Source organism: Carassius carassius, chromosome 49 (assembly GCF_963082965.1).
Source record: "Carassius carassius chromosome 49, fCarCar2.1, whole genome shotgun sequence".
Lineage (NCBI taxonomy): Eukaryota > Metazoa > Chordata > Actinopteri > Cypriniformes > Cyprinidae > Carassius > Carassius carassius.
In genome coordinates, this window is record NC_081803.1 from 19,998,544 (window position 1) to 20,018,060 (window position 19,517).

Below are 19,517 nucleotides of genomic sequence, written 5' to 3' on the forward strand. Positions count from 1 at the left end.
CAATCAAATAGACCTTGAGTGGAGCAGTAGGAGGACAAGCACCTTTATGAAAATAACACATCCAGGATCTGTTTGATTCAGTGCTGTGTGGAGCTTTAATTCTCGTGTTTGGTTTGGAGAAGCGGTGGAGCTGGTTTATAGACTCTGATGCATCGCTTTAGGACTTGCATTGTATGGCTAAGGCTGCTCACAGCCTCTCACAATGCTACAAGTTTCTCACAACAGAGGACAGTGGTAACACCTGGGGCCCTAAGGACGTTTCAGCCCTTTCAGTGCTACACGGCCCCCGTCGCCGCTGAGCCTTTTCTCAATAGGACGAGCTCCAACTATGTGGAGGAGATGTACTATGCATGGCTGGAGAACCCCAAGAGTGTGCACAAGGTAAGAGGTCAGATCTCGACGTAGAGGATTTTGAGAAAATCCTTGCTGCTTTGCTGCAATACCACAGTTACGACACTTAAGATCCTTGTGAAATCAAAATTCACCCGGTTTACCTTCACAATACATATTCCTGGTCCTATTGTGGAAGATTAATCAGTGGATGCTTGTCAGGACAGATAAGGACCCAAGAGCAGATGAGGCTGAAAATGGTAACTTTATTAACAGAAGGAACGTCCTAACGTCCAAAAAACAAAAAACCCAACTCGGGAAAAAACTCAGTCTTAACTTCCAACTGCACAGCGGGCAGGTCGTGCGCTCAGCCTTTGAGAGCGCCAGGAGAGGAGCAACAAATCCAAAACGGTAGGCAGGAGAATGGTCGAACAGACAAGGGGTCAAGCAAGGTGCAGATAGGGCTGAGAACAGCAGGCAGTATCTAGGTCAAAAATAGTCCAGGTCGAGAACCAGAAGAGCAGTCCAAAATCCTCTGAGGGCAAAGCACATGTTACACCAACCGGGTAGACAAACCAACGAACGTATTGCCCAGAAAAGAGGAACAGGACGGAACCGAAGCCAAACGCCAAAACATCACAGAACACACTGACAAGGAGGAGTGAAAATCAAGCAGAATAAATAGGGTGAGTAACGAGATAGAGGGAACAGATGCGTCAGACAAGCTGCAGCCTAGATTGCTGAGCGAGATCAGCTGGCGCTAGAGCAAAGGGAAGAAAAACCAGAGAAAATATATTAAAAGTCAAAGAGAGAAAAAAATGGAAACAAAACAAATAAAAGTGTAGAAAAATTTGTAGAAACGGAAAAAATATTTAAAAAAAACAACGTGAAAAAAGGAAGAAAAAAGGACAGATCATACACGAGTCCTGACAATGCTGTACTACTACAGAAAAAAAAAAAATTCATAATCTTTCATCACAACTCAATAACTGCCTCTCAAATGACTTTCCTTTTTTGGTCTTCAGGTTTGTTTTAAAAAGGTGAGTTGGTAATTGTTTGAGTGTTGAAAGAGCAACACTGTCATCACTGTTGAATTCTGTCATCATTTACTTACTTTAACTTCATTATAGACCCATATTATATATGAAAGTGAATCTTTGAGGACTTTGAGCACCCATATAACTTTGCACAAGTTGTAATCTTCTAAAAATCTTAATAATATCCATCCTAAATCGTCTTGACAGATTCATGTAAGAGGTAGCGAGGTCTTGATTTGTGAATGAAACATTCTTTTGAATCAAATATTTAGAAATGAATTTGTTGATTCAGTTCCCATGGCAGTTAGAATGATTCTTTTATGAACCTAACTGATTTGTTTGTGTATTAAACTGCAGAGGAACTTCTTTGGTCTTCAAGGTTGTTACTTGAGGACATCCACGTTTCATAATGTGACTTTGTTTCCCCTCTCTGACCGTAAGCTTAGCTTTGCAGGGCTGTTATGTAAGACTTTTTCTTTTCCATTTCACATGCGCTTGCATGTTTCCAGAACTAGAACGAGAACCTAGAACTGCAAAAATGTATCATACTGAAACACACTAAGTCAGGTGCAGTGGACAAACCTGCTGCATTACCCTTTCATTTAGTTATGTATGTTTTTAGTATCATTATTATTTATTTCTTTGAACAAACTTAAGCATACCTTTAGATTAACAGTCATTACTGTCTGTCAGTGCATGTATATATTGCTATACATATTTATACACATTTACATAAATTAGCTTTTACTCTTACAAGACAACAGTTCTGCTGGTCAGCAGTATGGATGTAATGATACACTCAACTCAACTCATGATGCAATACGATGCACGATACTGATTTCACGATTTTCTCACAATTCTTATTTATTTATTTTTAACAAAAAATAAATGTTATCTTTTCATTATTGTTGGACAAAATGCTGCACAATTCTTTGTGAAATTTATATATGTCAAATAACAATACTAAAAAGAAAATTTAAATTTCTATTCAACATTTTATTTTAATAATGCAGAATAACTTGTGTACGTCAGTGGATGTTAGGGATGTTATGATTCATGAATCGATTCTGAGATCTTCTGAATGCATCACAATTTTCTCTGGAATCAATTCCGAGCTTAGATTTTAACATCAGATGGTGCTCTAATCTAGTTTTTATCCGCCCACTCAAATGCTAATGAAGAAAAGTGCTGAAGAGTGCTTGTGTGTTATGTAAAACCTCGTCTTAGAATGCTTTTATGACGCAAAGATTAATGTAAACAGCCCACTGTGAACACCCTTGTAAAGCTCTAACCTTTTCAAATTTTATGAATGATTATTTTAGGTTCAAGACTGTGTTAGGATTTGAAAACAAGCTGAGTACGGCTGTTTCTAAAGCATGCAGCACCATCTGCTGTTCAAAACTAAGCTCAGAATCGACTTGAGAAAGAAAAGCGATGCATTCTGAAAATCGCTGAATCATTTCTCAATTTGCGATGCATCAATTAATTTTCCAAGTCCTAGTTGATGTACATTAACACATTAAAAATAATCTTTTTAGTGCACAGCACTTGAAGTATTATTATTCTTCTACTGTGATTTCTTTTCTCCTTTCTCAACAGTCTTGGGATATCTTTTTCCGTAATGCCAATGAAGGGGCTCCCCCTGGATCTGCCTACCAAAGTCCACCTCCAGTGGGGGTGAGTCCCTCAGGACCGTCTCAGGCCCAGGCATTGGTTGGAGCTCAGCCTAATGTGGAAAAACTGGTGGAAGACCAAATTTAAGTTATTTCATTGTTTTGACCAGTTTACTCTGTAAAAGATTAACAAACAAGTCAGCATTCCTATTTGGTGGTATTGTACTGCCTTACTTCCAAACTTTTCAACGTTTCAGTCATATATTGCTGGTCCAATATGTTGGATAAAGTGGATGAGGACCTCATATTATCCTCCTGTATCATGTGAGGATCTTTTCGACACATAACCTTTATCTGCAAATCTGCATAGAACTGATTTAAATATATCCTCACCCCTGGCATATTTTTTAAATTGATTATCTTGCCTAATTTGATTAATTGAAAAGCTAGGACCCTTTCAATATAAAATATAAGTGCCTTAGTAAAGAATGTTAAACTGTGATTGTGCTCCTCTGTTAGCTTGTAAGTGCTGTTGCCTTGTTCACAGGTCAGAGGTCATCATATAGCCAAACTTGGGCATCAGTTGTGTAAATTTTGACAATGCCCAACTTTCTATCAGGTCCCATCAGTCCGGTGAGAACTGCTTGTGGTGTTCAGTGTGATTGGGAGCATGCTCATTTATTGTGTTAACTTTGCTCTGTCCTTCTATCCCTGTTCTTCTGTCATCTCTCTGGTGGCTTTCACACTCGCTCTGTCCCAATCTTACCTCCTTAACTGTCCCTACTTTTCTTTGGGTTACTGTCCTACCTTCTCCTCTTTTTCTTTTTCTGTCTGTATGTCTTTTTTCTGGAACTACTTGCAGATTCGAGAGCACCACGTTGCACAGCTGGATCCTCTGGGAATTATGGATGCAGATCTTGATTCATGCATCCCGGAAGATATAATCACATTCTCTGGTAAACTTGGTGAGGTTTTGATCAGGTGTTGCAGAATGATTAAATCTTTTTAGGTGGCATGGCTTATTTTTGTGTTGTCCTCCCTTACCTGGAGCATGCATGTTGTTCAGACCTGTTTGGATATTTGCAATGAGTAAAATACAAGCACACTCAGCAGTTAGTGTTGTTTGTGTGCTGGTTCAACATATTATAAAAAATCTTGGGAAATGGGTGAAACTGGAGTTGATGATCTTGTTTCAAACCTAGCTGCCAATGATCAGTTGATTACAGTAGACAGATGAATACTCTAGTAAGTCCAAAAATATGTATAGCACACACAATTATTAAGTGAAATTGCAAATTTAATTAGTAGGACTTTTGACTCTATACTTAAGAGTTTGGGGTTGATAAGATTTTTTAGTTAAAAGAACTCTTCTGCTCCAACCTGCATTTATTTGATCAAAGATACAGTAAAAATAGTAATATCGTGAAATATTATTACAATTTAAAATTGTAAAAGTTTCTGTTTGAATATATTTTTAAATGTAATTTATTTATGTTATGCAAAGCTTAATTTTTAGCACCATTATTTCAAACAGTGTCACATGATCCTTCAGAAATAAATGTGAAATGGTGATTAGCTGCTCAAGAAGCATTTCTTTATATTATCAATGTAGAAAACAATTGTAATGCTTAATATTTTTTGTGGAAACAACAATACATTGTCTTCAGGATTAAATTTAAATGCAATAAAAATGTCACTTTTGATCAATTTAATGTGTCTTTTCTGAAAACAAATATACATATACATTAGAGATCAAAATTAGAGAAAATCTATAAATACTTGATTTTGTTTTTTATTTTATTTAAATATTGTTAATCTTCATTGCTCAAAGTTTGAAGGATTATTAGCTGTGGGTATAGCCTACCACTGTTCCTAACATGTTTGACAAAATAACCAAGGCATTTCAACAAAAACGTTTATTTTGTGGAAAACACATTGATCATAATTAGAGAACTGTAACCACTGTAGCACAAGGTTTGGAAGGTTGCCTGATTTGCAGTGTGAAAGGGACATTGTCCTGCATGAAAATTGCTGGCTGATTGGGAGATTCTTGCAGGGACGGTACCGCATGTTGCTGAAGGGGGTTCTGATAAACATTTGCATTCACCTGCCATGTCAATGTTTCAAACATCTCATGCAGAGGCTGTAAGGGTCGTCCCTTTGGCCTCCTGTTGCAGGGTTTCAGTCAGCTTAGAGCTGCCATCTTACAATCTCAGTGAAAATTAGAGGAATATTGCCAGTTAAATAGGGTTTATCAAATAATTAAGATTAACAACAATAACTTGGAGGTATCTGTCATTTTTCTTTAATTTTGATCATTCTATTTTTCAAAAATCTCATTTAAGTTTTTAAACTTTGCTTCAGAATACAATTAATTTATGAAATACGCTTAAAAATGCCTACTCCTGTTATGATAGCTTCAAATAGGACTAAGCAGTAGTGCTGGGCGGTATACCGATTGACCGATTACCGGTGTTTATTTTTCATATGATATGAATTTTTAAAATACCACAATACTGGTGTTGTTTAAATAATGTACGGAACGCGTTTGATGGGGTCTCTTTTCACTGTTGCACTGTGGCGAGGACAGAGTTTTATGTGTTACTAAGCGTGAACGTTCCGAAACTGAAGCTGTAGAACTAGTAGAGCGTGATGACAAAAGAACTCGTCCACTGCCCGCTCTCATCAGCTTCCACGCCTCACACGCACGAGCGACTTCAGCACTAGATTTTGCAACCCTCAGACGCTTTTAAGGGCTTTTTTCCATAGAATATATATACTGTACTGACAAACCTAGCAACTTTTTGGGATAAACTTTAGCTATGATTCAGTTGGAAGATGTTGCCAGTGATCTGATTCTCCCGGCACAGAGTCGTCTTTCTCGGTGTCTGTTCTGTGCAGTGAGTGGCTGAGAGGCATCGCATAGCAAACCCCCACATAGCCGCTCAACATTCATCTACTGGACATGCGTGTTGCTTTTATCAGATTATAAATGAGAGTGACTCCTGGTTAAGATGTATTAATGGGTTGTGTTTTTCTACAATGTTCCCTCATCATGACAGTATAAAATAGGGCATTCTAAGTCAATCTACTGCAGTAGCCTATTTTCCCTCTTAATCAGAAAATGTGGTTTACAACTGGTCATGCATGGAAAAAAATAAAATATACCGTGAAACCAGTATCATTTTGAAAAATACTCTGATATTAATTTTTGGTCATACTGCCCACCACTACTAAGCAGTGACCTTGAAATGTATTAAATTGTAGGTTGATCTCTAATTTTGATTTCCACTGTATATATAAAAATTACTGACCCAAAACTTTTGAACATAGTGTATGGATGACATTTGATTAGACTATTGTGCTGCCTCCTATTTGGAATAGATGTGTGATGCCAAATAATGGTGCCAAAATTAAGTTTGTACATTATCATATGCAGTCCCCTGGCTTTGCCCATTGTAAATTATGTTACTTGATGCCTTGTATACATCATTTTTGACCTCAAAAGTGCCTGCTTGTCTGTGAAACACGTATTTCATCTAGAGTCATGTTGTAGTTCCTCTTTCACTCTGCAGATTGCCATTTTCATATTGTCTTACACTGGTAATGCCTAGGCTGATAATGCTGTGGATAGCATTAGCTTTATTTCTCATTGTATTGTGCACATACCGTTTTTTAGAGGTTTATCTGCATGCACACATTCAGCATGGAAGATTGGTAGCAAGAGACAAGCCTTTCGTACACAGTCAGCTGAGGAAGATTGTGGTTAGTTTATCGTCAGAACAGCCAACACAACAATTTGGGAAATGTGAACCATCAGAATGCCCCATACAAACTCAAAATAGCTCATCAAATGTTTCGATTCCTGATCTTCAGGTTCATTGTGTCATGACTATTTGTAAAAAAATATGTGATTTGTTTAATTACCATTTATCACAGAATTTGGAAGAATTGCATAGTATAAGAGGACAGACTTGTTTTCGGAAAAAAATATCTCAAATTACGTTGATATTTCTTATCCCACTTGAAAATGTTTGTTTTTAGCATAAATGTCCTGCCATTGAAATAAGAAAAAATAAATATAACTTAGTAGTTTAGATTTATTTTACTCGAAAACAAGACAAAATTGCTAATTATGAGAATGTGTTTCGGCCGTACAATGTTCTACTTAAGCAAAATTTGAATAAAAAACAGTCAATAAGTTAAAACAGATAATCATTCAGATTCCAATTTTCAGCATCCCAAATGGCTTTGCTCTGACTGATCAGTTCCTTCTAATGGCAAAGCTTGATATTTTAGACCGTTTATCAATGGCAGGCTGATTGTCAATAAGCATCCAGTACTAGTGAGAGCTCAGTCAGTCGGTTTCAAAGTGCACTATATGGGGTTGAGTGAGTTTTCCAGCGCTGCATTGTTCAGTGTTTCATTCAGTGGAAATGCTTTGCTCAGTGTATTTTTCAGAACACCTCACAGGTTCAGTTGTTTTCAGGTCACGACGTGATATGACAGTTTATTGGATAGGACAGTGATAGGACTATTTAAAGCCTGTCTGTCTCACCTCAGAGCTGGAGTTATGAGGACTAGCTAGTGCATTTTAGTAGCATTTTTAGAAGCTCCCACCAGTTCCCTGATCAAAAAGCAGTGATTAAATCAATTTAGTGTGTTGCATAGTTAAAAAGAGAGCCTTGCTGTTTAGTGGAACCTATGTCCATGATTTTGTTGTCCAAGCATTGTCCTTAGGCTTCTTCCTAAAAAGCTGTCAGTAACTGAATACTTGAACTTGCTTTTCCAAACCGTTTATAGCAGTGTTGCTATTGTTAACCAAATCAAGCTAAAATCAGTTTTGATAATTGAAATAAAGCTAAAATAAAATGTATATGTTTTATATATATATATATATATATATATATATATATATATATATATATATATATATATATAAACTTAGAAACAATGAAAATGGGAATATTGCTTTGGTAATGTCAGGAATATGAACTGTCAGTGTGTTGGTTTTCCTCCCCATGTGCTCCTTGAACTAGTTTTCCCTTGTGTTTGATTGTTCATTGCTGCCCAGTATGTCTTGTCAATGACCTTGCTAAGTTGTGTATTTAAGGTGTAGTCTGTCCCATGTTTTCTTGTCGGGTCTTATACGTCTGATCACCATTCCCCGTTGTGCTTCCTATGTGTTCCTGCCTGCCTTGTACTCCTCGTTCCTGGATTATTAAAGACTGTTGTGTAGTGAATTCTCCTACGTTCATCACTTCTCGCATTAGAGCTACTGTGACCACTAACTTAAAATCAGTTTAACTTGAATGATTAAAATTTCTAAATTTTAATAAAAATAAATTTTTTAAATAATAATAAAAATGACAAAAGCACATAACAAAAATATTTAAATGAAAATGAAACAAATAAAAATAAAAAATAAATAAAAGCTCTTAGCAGATATTAATTTATGTAACTCCACGTGGCACTACGCCGTTTTCCTCCTTGCAGGAGCCACAGCTGGCATACATGGCGATTTCCCTCATTAACCATACTTAAGGTCTGTTTCTTACATAATGTCCTGATCCTCACAGAATGTCAGATTTAGCCTCAGAGCTTAGGTTTGAGGCAGTGACATTCTGTTAAACTCTCCCAAAGTAACCCTTGATGAATTCCAGTTTATAATGGTAATTTATAGTGGTGTTAATATAAATATAACTATTGCAAAATAATTAAACTTTATGTTCCATCTGAGCTACAGACGTGAGTGATAACATTTAAATTATATGACTCTTGACTCTTTTCTAAGCCATCTGACTTTTGTCTGACTGACAAAATGTATGTGTAGAAAAACTGTTCCCACAGACCAACATTAAAGGATGTGATCTAGAAACCACCAGATTATCACTTTTGACTTGACAAACCTGCTATATGTGGTTACATTCTCAGTTTGATCTTTGTTCTTTTACTTTTGTCATTATGTATAGTTAAGCATAATCTTGTTTAACTGGTGTTGCAGGAATGTTACCATGTTTACTTGCCTGCAGCATTGAGACAAGTAAACTGGAACAACTCGTGTTACAGGGCACCAGACTGCGAACGGTCGCATTTGCAAGAAGTTCACTGGTCACTAGTGGCGAGTAGAACAAATTTGCATGCAATTACTTTTGTTTTGTTTTACGATCACATTTTGTGTTATGTTGATGTAATAAACTGATGATGATGCGCATCAAAGTTTTAGTGGAAAAAAATACTTTAAAACATACCTCATCTCTGCATAACAACAGCGTTGACAGAATACCTGCTAAAAGCAGCTTTTGTGGCGTCATGAGAGACCGGTGCAGAAAAGCTCTCAGCTGTGTGGACTTAGCAATATAACAGTTTGTTTATAATCAATACCACAGCTTCTTCTTATCGATATCTTTAGTCTAAATGCTGTGTTCTGTTAATGCATGAGCTTTATATTATTTTTAGCGCACTTGTGGTACAATAATCGCAATAAGCTTTGTTGCATTTTAATAAACAAAGTATCAGCTTTAAAATTCTGCCAAATACCTATAAATGCCATTTTGGTGCTTTTTAATGTGGCACGAGCGATCACTTTAGTGCCTCAGTTCAAGTGGCACGTGAACCCATCATATCTTTCTCTTTACTACTATAGTACAAAAAATAAACATGAATGGACATTAAAAGGTATATAGAATACAGTTTATCTTACTGAATTGTCTCATGTAATCACTCATTCAGTGTGAAAACTTGCCACCTAACAGTACATTGACTGTAGAATAGCCATTCGGTGTCCATAATCACATTGGTCAGCATGATAAAATAACTATAAATAGGAGCATTTTGCTAAATTTATGCACTATATTGCATATTCATATTTTTACTTAACTTGTTGACATAAGATATAATGCAAGAGATAAAGGTAAAATTCAACACCTTCTATATAATTACATGTTTCTTATGAAGAAAAACACACTAGATGTTTGAAAGATATGTGACAACATTTATAAAATGCATTGATTAGGAGCCCAATTTAAGTGATCCTTAGTTCCCAGGACATCTACAAGATGGATTAAAATGCTGATAAAGACAAGAAAAGATGAGACAAACACATGACAGTATGATTGAAATGTTTAAAATAATTATAATATATGTTTATTCTGTGGCACCTAAAACAATAATTTAGCGGCTAATTTTGTTTCTTATAGGAGCCAATGGAGCTTTTTTGTCTGGAGCTCTGCGTTACAAATTGTGAATGAATCCCATGTTTTAGCACACCTTGAGATCATAGTTCAGAACAAACCACTATGTGAGATTCTGGTCTACATTTCTGCTTAATGGTTTGCAGATAATAATACACTCACGTTGCTTATTAATCAATGAGAAAAAGAGTTCAGCTGTACTCTAAAAAAACATTTCTAGGTAAAATGTGTTTGTTCAAACATGCATGTTAAGACTAACATGTTGCCATCTGTAGCATCTTATGCATGCATTCCCTCTGGAAAAAGACTGAAAAAGATCTGTTTTTCACCCTCATCCTTCCGTTTTCCTCTGCCCTCATCCTTTTTTTTTTGCATGTTCTGTGTCTTATGTGCTTGAATGTGCTTTTATTTGCTTTAAATTGATAAAAAACATAAAATTGTTTCACATCCATACTTCCTCTATCGCAGTTTTTCGTCTTCTGTGTTTATGTGTGCCGGTCGGATTCCCTGTGGTGTTTTGTTTCTCGTGCCCTTCTTCCCTCTTCTCCATCCATGTGTTTGCATGTCTGCTGCCAGGCTTCTATGGACTGGAAGAAGCAGATCTGGATAAAGTTTTCCGGCTTCCCACCACCACCTTCATCGTGGGAAGTGAAAGTGCCCTTCCACTCAGGGAAATTATCCGGCGTCTAGAGGTATGTATCCACCAACAATATAAAAGTTTTGTCTTTCTGCTATCGAACTATAAAGATTGGTTGTTTTGCATGACTTTTCTATCATTGCACTTTGCAGATGGCCTACTGTCAGCACATCGGGGTGGAGTTCATGTTCATCAATGACCTGCAGCAGTGCCAGTGGATCAGACAGAAGTCTGAGAAGCCAGGAGTGATGCAGTTTACTCTGGATGAGAAAAGGACACTACTGGCCCGTATGGTCTGCTCAACCAGGTCTGTCCATGCCTTTGTTTTTTTTTTCAGAGACATGAAGACACACTTTTTAAGCAGAACCCTTTACAAAACGGAAATTAATTCATACATCCACTAAAATTGACATCATTTGTTTTAAGGTCATTTAAAGAAAGGCAAGAAAAGGGAATAATTTGCATCAAACAATTCACTTCCATCATATGTTTGCAGATGATACTTTTTTTTTAGATGTGATCCATGCTGGCAAAATGAGTCGGAATGAGCAAATTTTTCCAAAAATGTGTTTTTTGTGTATTTTTGTATTTTGTGTATGTGTATTTTTTTATATGTCCATGCTTTTGTAATGCTGCCAGGTTTGAGGAGTTCCTGCAGAGGAAATGTTCATCATAGAAACGGTTTGGCCTAGAGGGATGCGAGTCTCTCATTCCAGCACTCAAAACCATCATCGACAAATCTAGTGAGAACGGAGTGGAGAGCGTTATCATGGGAATGCCACACAGGTAGAGGAACAACTGAATGTACAATGTATTCTGGTTGATGAAAAATACAGTGTATATAGTGCTGTTGAAACCTGTCTGAATTGTCTGCTGTCCATCAGAGGCCGTCTGAATGTGCTTGCTAATGTGATCAGGAAGGAGCTGGAACAGATTTTCTGCCAGTTTGATTCAAAGCTGGAAGCCGCATATGAGGTGAGCAGCTCTTTCTAGCTAGTTTCTAGTTCAGCTCACTATACAGATTCCAAAACAAATATTTCAGAGTTTATACACAAATAAAAAGCCAGATCTACTTTTTTTCTGAGGTCCCATCTCAGCAATTTTTCCACAAAAATGACAGTACAGGACATACCTCGTTTTTAAGTCATGATTCAAAATACTGGTGTGACTTTCTATCATTTGCAGATAAGGATGGAACCATAAGCTGTAAATCATGTGCTGAGGAAAACTTGTCTTGAATGCACTAAGCAGCACATGCATCCGACAGGAGTGCAAGCCGCTTTAAATCGTGTGCTTGTGAATTTGTTTAAAGTGTTCAATATAAAGCAGCATTTCGCAATACAAGCTTTTTTCCCTCAGAATTCTGAGTTTACATCTTACAATTCTTTCCTGCTAAGGAATAAAATAAATGAATTGCAATATTTTATCTCACAATCCTGATTCATTTATTGAATTATTTTATTTTTTGTTGTTTGTATCTCAATTCCACCTCAGGATTTAAAAAAAGTAACTGCAAGTATCTCACATTTCTGACTATTTTTCTTTGAATAGGTTAGATTGTGAGAAAAAAAAAAGTTGCAGTTACCTTTTTTTTATCCTGTGGTGGATACAAGCTTTGATAATTATGATGTAACTAAAAAAGGGTAAACCATATGCATAGGTGAACTGTTCACAGTAACATGCACTTAGAAATAGATTGAATTGTCATTTCATGACAACTTTAAAATGGAAGTCATAATGTTTAACAAATAATGCAAATCTGGAACAAGCAGTGCAGTGATACATTAAACATTAAGTACTGTAATGAGAAAGTTATAGTGTATAAGCTATATAATATATTTAATGCTCCTTTCAAACAAAGAATCTTGACATTCCAGTTCTGTTCATGTTTCAGTTTCTCTTTCTGATTTGTCTTTAGGGCTCAGGTGATGTGAAGTATCATTTGGGTATGTACCACAGACGCATCAACCGGGTCACTGATCGCCACATCACACCGTCTCTGATGGCCAACCCTTCACACCTGGAGGCAGTGGACTCTGTTGTGCAAGGCAAGACCAAGGCAGAGCAGTTCTACTGTGGTGACTCTGACGGCAAGAGGGTGTGTGAACTGCCCACGTGGTTCTAGCATCTATGCTTATGTTATTAAACATACGTGTTTCTCTTAATAAAACTCAATAAAAAGCCCATTATTACATTAGCAGGATTTTAATCCAATCATCAGGAAAACAAATCTAGTATTACTATAGATTTCAAGTGCAGGCATTAGCTTAAGGTTTCATTTATCAAGTTGTACAGACGTGGACTAAATGTAAAGTACAAATCAAGAGGCCTATATCTAAAGATTAAACAGTTCCCTCACAAAGACAAAGGTGTGATCAGTTCTATTATATCAACAGTTTTAATAGCTGTCTTTAATCGTCTTTTGTGATCAGACATCAAGACATGATTGACATGGTGTCACTAAGAAAACTGTGTCTTTGTCTCAAGGTGATGTCCATCTTGTTGCATGGAGATGCAGCCTTCGCAGGTCAGGGCATCGTCTATGAGACCTTCCACCTGAGTGACCTTCCGTCCTACACCACACACGGCACTATTCATGTGGTCGTAAACAACCAGGTCTGTTTCGCACACACTCTCCGTCAAAACTTTCTCTTCAAATTAGTTATACACTACAGTTCAAAAGTTTAGGGTCTGTAAGATATTTTTTATTTTTTTATGTTTTTGAATGAAGTCTCTTCTGCTTACCAAGGCTGTAATTATTTGACCAAAAATACAGTAAAACATTAATATTTTGGAAATATTATTTCAGGTGTGTGTGTTTGTGCTGATGTCCCTAAACTGAGACACTTTTGCATGTGTGTATTTGCTCTGAAATATACTTGACTTGACATTTGTACTGTACCCTTCAGGTTTCTTCACTCTGGACGGTCAACCCAAGAGCATGAGCTGTCCATTCACTGGTCTTAATGAAGAAGTGCTCAGTCACATTGGTATTTTTTGATTTGAGCCAGCATCTGTACTCATTCTGTCTGTCTTTTTCTATGTTCTCACCCGCATCGTGAAGGGCAGGGCAACGATAGTGCAGAACCGCTCAGTGGACTGGGCTCTGGGAGAATACGTGGCCTTAGGTTCTCTGTTAAAGGAAGGCATTCATGTGCGTCTCAGTGGTCAGGATGTGGAGAGAGGGACCTTCAGGTAAGAACAGCTGCATCTCATGCTACTGAACAAGGGTGATTTTTACCATCACATTCAACCACAGCTATACTGTTCTAGACTGATTTTTCTGCCTTTTGGATATAGTGTTTATTCCAATCAGCATTCTATCTAGTACTGCCCCTTTTTAGGTAATTTCACTTTAGCTGAGGATTGCCCAGACTGTTCTCATAGACTTCTATACAAAGACTTTTTGTTTTAACTGCAGGCACTGCAATGCAATCTCTGAGTTCCAAGAGGGCTAGAACTAACATGCTTTAGTCATGATACGTAACCTTAACTTGTGCAGCGATTGCTGGGAACAAACATACCTCTATTAAATATGAAGTAAGGACTAGTCTGTATGGGCTGAATAAAGCAAACCAGAATCTCACCAGTAAAGTTTAGATGGATGACGATTGTAATGGAAGTAAAGACGATAACATTTTGTAAACATTTTAAATAATAAAATAATTGGGGATTTTTTTTTTTTTTATAACTTTTTAAACCATTTAACTGATTGTATTAATTGGACAAAATTCTTGAAAAACGGTTAACATGAGCATCTCTACTCTAAACAAATGTAACATTTATTTTTTCCTTTCAGTTTTTGAAAAAAGCTTGCAGAAAATATAGTTTTATAGGAATCATCCTCAATCTGGAACTTGGTAAAATGATGATCTTTATTTAAAATGTTTTTATGTTAAAGTCTTAATACTTTTCCTTTTGTTAAACTGGGAGAAATCCTACCAGCATGTGTGCCAAAATTGTTGGATATGGCCACCGCTGCTTCTGAATAAAATGGATTTGGAAGCAACTCCCTAGTCTACCTTTTTATCCCCATACAGTCATCGGCACCATGTCCTACACGATCAGAATGTGGACAAACGGACCTGCATTCCCATGAACTACATTGACCCCAACCAGGCTCCTTATACTGTGTGCAACAGCTCCCTGTCAGAATACGGGGTTCTTGGTGGGTATAAACCAAATGAACTGTGGCGGGTTGCTGTCAGTCAAACAAACCCAGAAGAAGCTGCACATTATATGCCCACTGGACAAGAATTTCCTGAGCTCTGTGTTTTTTGTGTACAGGTTTTGAGCTTGGCTTTGCCATGGCGAGTCCTGATGCTCTAGTGCTCTGGGAGGCTCAGACTTTCACAACACAGCCCAGTGCATCATCGACCAGTTCATCTCCCCCGGCCAGGCCAAGTAGGTCTGACAGAACGGCATCGTGCTGCTGCTGCCTCATGGCATGGAGGGCATGGTGAGGTCTTTTCATCCTAAGTCCACCTCTGAGCTTGCATCTTGTCATCAGTTCCCTTTTTCATTACTTTCTTGGTGATCTTTCCAGGGTCCAGAGCACTCCTCTGCCCGTCCAGAGAGTCTCCTACAGATGTGCAATGATGACCCTGATGTAAGTCTCTGGCTTTTTTAAGCATGAACATGTTAACCAAACATCATATTAACTATGAATATTGTTCTTGTCTTAATACTTATTTGTTTGACACAGAAAATCACAGAGGACTTTGACTGGATTGTGGTAAACTGTTCCACTCCTGCGAACTACTTCCATGTTCTTTGGAGGCAGATCCTTCTGCCCTTCAGAAAGCCTGTAAGAGACATTTAACTTTTTTCATCATCTCTACAGGTTTCCCTCATCATTAAAAACCTGTAAGTATCAGGGAATTTGAAAATTGCTTTCTAGTTTTGGAAAGCATGGATTAATCATGGAAAATCATATATTTGCAATGCAAATTTGAGTATTTTTGCTGTAAAATATTTAATTTGATAGCGATTCCATTTGTGTAGAGTAAATCTCCAATTTGGGAGTAAATAGTTTTTTTTAAGTAGCTTTTTCAATGATTTAGTCAAAATGGGTTACACATTGTTTTGAATGGATACATGAAAATGTATTTATCAAACATTGTGGGACTCTGTCTGTAGCTTACTTGTGGTTTCATGAAGTTTTATTCTTTCCCATTTACTCTAGCTCATTATCTTCACACCTAAATCACTGCTACGTCACCCAGAGGCCAAGTCAAGTTTTGACGACATGTCGCCAGGTTTGTCCATTTGTAAATTTCCCAGTCATACAGCGTCCTGCGAAATATTTTTTTAGAAACATTTGGGTGTTTTTGGGGTTTGATTAGGCACACACTTCAGGAAGGAAGTGCATCACAGAGTTCAGCTGAAGTGAAGCGTCTCATCTTCTGCACATGGAAAGTTTATTATGACCTCACCAAAGAATGAAAGACCAGAGGCCTGGAGGACACAGTGGACACAAATTATACACTTTCATAATTATATTTATTAAATGGACCATTTATACACAGCATTGTAATTTTCACTTAATGTCTGCACCCCTAAAGTAGTTCAAGTTCTAATAGTTTCACGACTACATCAAGCCACGCATCAGCAGGGTGTTCAACAACACCCGTCCCATATGGTAACTCGTGTCATTAAATTCATCCGAAGAGTAAATCTTACAAAATCTCTCAAACTAGGTCACATTTTTCTCCAAAATTAAAAGAATGATATTTGGCATACAGACATGTGTCAAGGAAAGTTTACTTTGCATTGTATTATTGTGAGGGAAAAAATATATACAGTTGTGGTCAAAAAGGACAAAAAATTCTGAAAAATGTTAATTGTTTTACCAAAATAAGAGATCCTAGAATAAGATATTTAACATAAAAGACATTTACATATAGCCCACAAGAGAAAATAATAGTGTTGTCAAAAGACCCGGTACTTCGGTACCAAGTCGGTACTAAAAAAATGTAAATGTGACGGTACCAGGTTTCTTTAAGTACCGGTAGTACCGAGGTCCCGTTCAAACCCGGTTCAGCGCTATGATTTCCGCGAAGCAGAAAACGAGGACGGAATCTCAAAATCCAGTCATGAAAATGAAACTTACATTTTAATATGGACAGTCATGGAATTTGTCAAAGTTAGCATAAATTTATCAAATCAAATCTCCATATGGACCAGTATCTGTAAATGTTAAGCCGCAAAAGTTGTTTGAAATATGAATCCGTGTTCTGCGCGTCTCTGTGTGAATTTATGAATGGCAGAGAAGTGCGGGTTTGTTTACTACATAGACTGAAGCGCATGACGCTTGCATTAATGTCAGCATCTGAGCTTCAGAGTTCTCTCTCCATCAAGCGATTTGAACTTTTCAGTTCATCTCAATGGACGCACAGCGCACCTGTATTTGATGCTCTGTAAACTCTGTGTGAAGGCGCACGACTCGTCGCTTTACTGATAGCGCTGTTTCTCACACATGCAAAGAGAGAGAGAGCGAGAGTCTTACCACGTTGAATCGACACGCTATATGTAAACTATTCTTTGTTGTCTTCTTCTGTCAAAATAATGGAGTTCAATTAGAATTATTCATATTAATTTTCGAACAAGCAGAAGACATAGCGGTTTCTCTGGTAGTGGGCGGAGCTAATGCGCAAATGGCAATTTCATTGGCTGGCGCTGATCTATTTCAGCATATCAGTTAGACCGAACGCAGACAACGTGATTAATATTCATGAACCCAGCAGCTCATCAATTCATAGTGCATTGTATATACATTAGTATGATAGTAGAATTAGTAGCAGTATTATCTTTTAATAATAATTAATATGATCTATTACTATTTTTTTTACAGAAACCCTCAATGACCAAAAATATCTTAAGCATCACCACCAGTCTTAAGTTCAGTTAAAATGACAAATATGCATTCATTAGGCCTAAAAGTTAATTTTTACATAAAGGCATTGTGCTAGAAATATTACTATTATTTAGTAAAATGTATGTGATACTGCTAGTACTGTTAAAATTTTTTATAAAACTTTTATTTTTTAAAGAAATAAATCACAATATTTCTTCCATGTTTTAATTTTAATAGCAAATCCCCTTTATTTACCAAAAATAAAATGTGTTTAAATTTCATAAATTAAAAGACAAATTAAATTTGGGTGAAACTTGTTTACTGTTTTTCATAATTATATAACTTGTAGAAAAACTTTAAACACAATTGTAAATAAGTATAAAGAATGGCATTGGTTTTATTTTTAGTGCTAAAAAGTTTTTTTTATTATTAGCATATTTTTGTCTTTTGCTTTGGTACCGAAATTGGTACCGAGAACCGTGGATTTTCACTGGTATCGGTACCTAATACTGAAATTTTGGTACTGTGACAACACTAGAAAATAATAGTTGAATTTACAAAAATGACACCATTTAAAAGTTTACATATGCTTGATTCTCAATACTTTGTTGTTACCTGGATGATCCACAGCTGTTTGTTTTGTTTTGTTTTGTTTTTTTGATGGTTGTTCATGAGTCCCTTACTGGTCCTGAACAGTTAAATGTGCCCAAAAGATGCTGAATGCTATGCATTCATGCAACAGTATTTGTACCCAATTATCCTTTGCATTGCTAAAGCATGTAAGTAATAATACATGTTAGACCTCAATTGTAAGTCGCTTTGGATGAAAGTGTCTGCTAAATGTAAACCTGCATTTAAGTTTCTATTTATATGTGTTCTTCTCAGGTATGCCGGCCGAGAGCCTGCAGCTGCCCCTGCCACAGGCAACAAGAAAACTCATCTTGTGGAGCTGGAGCGGTTCTTAAACACAGCCTTTAACCTGAATGCCTTCCAGGGCCAGTCCTAACCACCTCACCCCATCCACTCACTTCATTTCCATCCCTCCATCCCTCGTTTTTCAGGAAACTCGCACCCTGCTGTTAGCGTTAGAGGCCAGACTGGCAGCTAGGAATGTCCTGACCAAAGCACAGGTTTGATTTGCACTGTACAGTAGATATGAGAGTAGGTATGAGAGGCCTATCTATGCAGATTTACTAAAAGGATGTGAGCTTTCAGCAACTACGTGGTAATGGGATCGATTTACATGCATGTTGATAAATTAGAGGTTTCTCCTCAATAATGCAAATAATTATTTTTGGATATGTACAAAACCACGGACAACAGCGCAAGAAAACGTCTGCACCATCCGTTACCCGAGTTGGCATGGATGTCTCTCAGAAATTATAGCATGAGGGCGTTAAAGGGCATGCATGGAACCCTATGCATTTTTTAATTATTGCAAAAAAGGAACTACTTAGCTTGCCTGCGTTTAGCAGTTTTATAATGAAGGAAATGTCAAGACACCATATCCTTCACCTTCATCCTCTTCTATATCTTCATCTGTCCAATTCACCCTCTAAACACTCAGTGCCAAATTATTATGTAGGTGAATTCAAGGACTGACAGCTGAAATAATCATTTTATCTTGTAATTTAAAAAAACAATAAGCTGAGATTAAGCAGCAAGCGGAAAGACTCTCTTCAGGACATAAATTAAAAGGATTTATTTATTTTCTTAAGCTCATGTTTATTCTAGACTACTGTTATACATCTCAGTTCAGTCTGTTTGCTTGTTTGTACTAATAACTGATACAAGAAAAAAAGTTTCATGAGCACAGTTTATTTTTGCATTAATATAGACACATCTTGTGCA

At 37.0% G+C, this 19,517-nt stretch overlaps 1 pseudogene; it reads left to right on the forward strand.

Moving 5' to 3' along the window:
• The first annotated feature begins 147 nt into the window (after positions 1–147).
• Positions 148–19,480, forward strand: LOC132132404 (2-oxoglutarate dehydrogenase complex component E1-like; annotated as a pseudogene).
• Positions 19,481–19,517: the final 37 nt, after the last annotated feature.